The sequence below is a fragment of the Crinia signifera genome, chromosome 2 (assembly GCF_055691185.1).
Source record: "Crinia signifera chromosome 2, ASM5569118v1, whole genome shotgun sequence".
Classification (NCBI taxonomy): Eukaryota; Metazoa; Chordata; class Amphibia; order Anura; family Myobatrachidae; genus Crinia; species Crinia signifera.
Genome location: NC_139218.1, coordinates 260276057 through 260280555, shown reverse-complemented (window position 1 = coordinate 260280555; position 4499 = coordinate 260276057).

The following is a 4499-nucleotide window of genomic DNA, read 5'->3' as shown; positions in this document are numbered from 1 at the left end:
TAGCTTACATTCTAAATCTATTAACACAAAACCACTATAAAACACACACAGCCACAAAAACACTCCGTTAAAGACCAGTCTGTGATACTGCATACATCCAGTCCATTGGTACTACCGTGAAAGTCCAGTGACACTGACGTTAAAGTCCAGGCCAGTGATACTGCTGCATAAGTTTCAGTCCCAGTGGTACTGCCATTAAAGTCCATTGGTACTGGCATCAAAGTCCAGTGGTACTGCTGTATAAGTCCAGTCCAGTGATACTGCTGTATCATTCCAGTCCATTGGTACTGCCATTAAAGTCCAGTGATACTGCTGTATAAGTCCAGCCAATTGTATAAGTCCAGAGATACTGCATAAATCCTGTCCATATGTATTGCCGATAAAGTCCATTGGTACTGCCGTTAAAGTCCAGTCCAGAGATACTGCTACATAAGTCCAGTCCATTGGTACTGCCATTAAAGTCCAGTGATACTGCCGTTAAAGTCCAGTCCAGTGAAACAGCTATTAAAGTCCAGTCCAGTGATACTGCTGCATAAGTTCAGTCCAGTGGTACTGCCGTTAAAGTCCATTGGTACTGGCATCAAAGTCCAGTGGTACTGCTGTATAAGTCCAGTCCAGTGATACTGCTGTATCATTCCAGTCCATTGGTACTGCCATTAAAGTCCAGTGATACTGCTGTATAAGTCCCAGCCAATTGTATAAGTCCAGAGATACTGCATAAATCCTGTCCATAGGTATTGCCGATAAAGTCCATTGGTACTGCCGTTAAAGTCCAGTCCAGTGATACTGCTACATAAGTCCAGTCCATTGGTACTGCCATTAAAGTCCAGTGATACTGCTGTATAAGTCCAGCCAATTGTTTAAGTCCAGAGATACTGCATAAATCCTGTCCATAGGTATTGCCGATAAAGTCCATTGGTACTGCCGTTAAAGTCCAGTCCAGTGATACTGCTACATAAGTCCAGTCCATTGGTACTGCCATTAAAGTCCAGTGATACTGCCGTTAAAGTCCAGTCCAGTGATACAGCTATTAAAGTCCAGTCCAGTGATACTGCTGCATAAGTTCAGTCCAGTTGTACTGCCGTTAAAGTCCAGTGATACTGCTGTAAAAGTCCAGTCCATTGGTACTGCTGTTAAAGTCCAGTGATACTACTCTTAAAGTCACATCCAGTGATACTGCCATTAAAGTCCATTGGTACATGCGTTAAAGTTCATTGGTACTGCCATTAAAGTCCAATCCAGTTATACTGCTGTGTAATTCCAGTCCATTGGTATTGCCGTTAAAGTCCAGTGATTGTGCTGAAAAAGTACTGTCCAATGATACTGCTGTATAAGTCCAGTCCAGTAATAATGTATACATCCTGTCCAGTGGTACTGCCGTTAAAGTAAAGACCAATAAAACTGCTGTATAATTCCAGGCCATTGGTACTTCCGTTAAAGTCCAGTGATACTGCTGTTAAAGTCTAGCATATTGGCATTGCTGTTAAAGTCCAGTCCAGTGATACTGCTGTATCATTCCAGTCCATTGGTACTTCCATTAAAGTCCAGAGATACTGCTGTATAAGTCCAGTGATACTGCATACATCCAGTCCATTGGTACTGCTGTTAAAGTCCAGTCCAGTGATACTGCTGTACAATTCCAGTTCATTGGTATTGCCGTGAACTTGCAGTGCTACTGCCGTTAAAGTCCAGTCCAATGATACTGCTGTATAAATCTAGTCCATTGGTACTGCCGTTAAAGTCCAGTGGTACTGCCCATAAAGTCCAGTGATACTGTTGCATAAGTCCAGTCCAGTGGTAGTGCTGTTGAAGTTCATTCCAGTGATACGCCAGAAAAATATTGAAGAAACAAAATTTAAAGGACAAGATAGTGAAAGAACAAGAACCACTTCCTCCTAGTGCTGAAGCTGCTGCCACTAGTCGTGACATTAAACATGTAATACCATCAACATCATCTGCCACGGCTGATGCCCAATGTCATTGTAGTCCATCCCTCAGTAAAGGTTATAGACTACTGTACATTTCTAAACAGACATGCATTTTGCATAATTCTCTAATTGCACCCGTCCTTGTTGGCAGGGTGATTTCTCACTAAGGGGCCTGTGTATTATCCCTTAATTTTAACAAAATAAGGTGAAAACGATTATTTCCATCTACTTTTGTAGAAATTACATATTATTGTCATTCTATAGAAATGCAATGCTCAGATTTCAGTCCTGATCTGGGTGACTTGCCACACTAAATAGTAGGAGGGCCTAAATTCATTAATCTATAAAAATATGGTAAGGAAGTAAGTCTATAGCAAACATAAATATTTCATAAATATCCATGTATGCCAGGAATATATTATCGCGCCTCATTACCTGTTGTGGGTCAGCTGCTCGTGTCTTGCTACCTTCCATATATGATGTAATGAAGATGACCTCAAAGAAGCCAAGAGATGTAGCTTGCTTGGCTGTTGAAATCATCATTCGTTCGTGAAGAAGGTCCACCTGGAAAAAGAAGATAGAGGCGCGATAATATGTTCATGACATACATGCATATTTATTATTACTGTTTCCAGCTAATGTACCACACAAAAACTCAGTGCGGTACAGACAACACAAGTCATCCATATCAGTCCCTGCCCCATAGGAGCTTACATTCTAAATCTATTAACACAAAAACACTATAAAACACACACAGCCACAAAAACACTCCGTTAAAGACCAGTCTGTGATACTGCATACATCCAGTCCATTGGTACTACCGTGAAAGTCCAGTGACACTGACGTTAAAGTCCAGGCCAGTGATACTGCTGCATAAGTTCAGTCCAGTGGTACTGCCGTTAAAGTCCATTGGTACTGGCATCAAAGTCCAGTGGAACTGCTGTATAAGTCCAGTCCAGTGATACTGCTGTATCATTCCAGTCCATTGGTACTGCCATTAAAGTCCAGTGATACTGCTGTATAAGTCCAGCCAATTGTATAAGTCCAGAGATACTGCATAAATCCTGTCCATAGGTATTGCCGATAAAGTCCATTGGTACTGCCGTAAAAGTCCAGTCCAGTGATACTGCTACATAAGTCCAGTCCATTGGTACTGCCATTAAAGTCCAGTGATACTGCCGTTAAAGTCCAGTCCAGTGATACTGCTGCATAAGTTCAGTCCAGTTGTACTGCCGTTAAAGTCCAGTGATACTGCTGTAAAAGTCCAGTCCATTGGTACTGCCATTAAAGTCCAGTGATACTGCCGTTAAAGTCCAGTCCAGTGATACTGCTGCATAAGTTCAGTCCAGTTGTACTGCCGTTAAAGTCCAGTGATACTGCTGTAAAAGTCCAGTCCATTGGTACTGCTGTTAAAGTCCAGTGATACTACACTTAAAGTCACATCCAGTGATACTGCCATTAAAGTCCATTGGTACATGCGTTAAAGTTCATTGGTACTGCCGTTAAAATCCAATCCAGTTATACTGCTGTGTAATTCCAGTCCATTGGTATTGCCGTTAAAGTCCAGTGATTGTGCTGAAAAAGTACTGTCCAATGATACTGCTGTATAAGTCTAGTCCAGTGATAATGTATACATCCTGTCCAGTGGTACTGCCGTTAAAGTAAAGACCAATAAAACTGCTGTATAATTCCAGGCCATAGGTACTTCCGTTAAAGTCCAGTGATACTGCTGTTAAAGTCTAGCATATTGGCATTGCTGTTAAAGTCCAGTCCAGTGATACTGCTGTATCATTCCAGTCCATTGGTACTTCCATTAAAGTCCAGAGATACTGCTGTATAAGTCCAGTGATACTGCATACATCCAGTCCATTGGTACTGCTGTTAAAGTCCAGTCCAGTGATACTGCTGTACAATTCCAGTTCATTGGTATTGCCGTGAACGTGCAGTGCTACTGCCGTTAAAGTCCAGTCCAATGATACTGCTGTATAAATCTAGTCCATTGGTACTGCCGTTAAAGTCCAGTGGTACTGCCCATAAAGTCCAGTGATACTGTTGCATAAGTCCAGTCCAGTAGTAGTGCTGTTGAAGTTCATTCCAGTGATACGCCAGAAAAATATTGAAGAAACAAAATTTAAAGGACAAGATAGTGAAAGAACAAGAACCACTTCCTCCTAGTGCTGAAGCTGCTGCCACTAGTCGTGACATTAAACATGTAATACCATCAACATCATCTGCCACAGCTGATGCCCAATGTCATTGTAGTCCATCCCTCAGTAAAGGTTATAGACTACTGTACATTTCTAAACAGACATGCATTTTGCATAATTCTCTAATTGCACCCGTCCTTGTTGGCAGGGTGATTTCTCACTAAGGGGCCTGTGTATTATCCCTTAATTTTAACAAAATAAGGTGAAAACGATTATTTCCATCTACTTTTGTAGAAATTACATATTATTGTCATTCTATAGAAATGCAATGCTCAGATTTCAGTCCTGATCTGGGTGACTTGCCACACTAAATAGTAGGAGGGCCTAAATTCATTAATCTATAAAAATATGGTAAGGAAGTAAG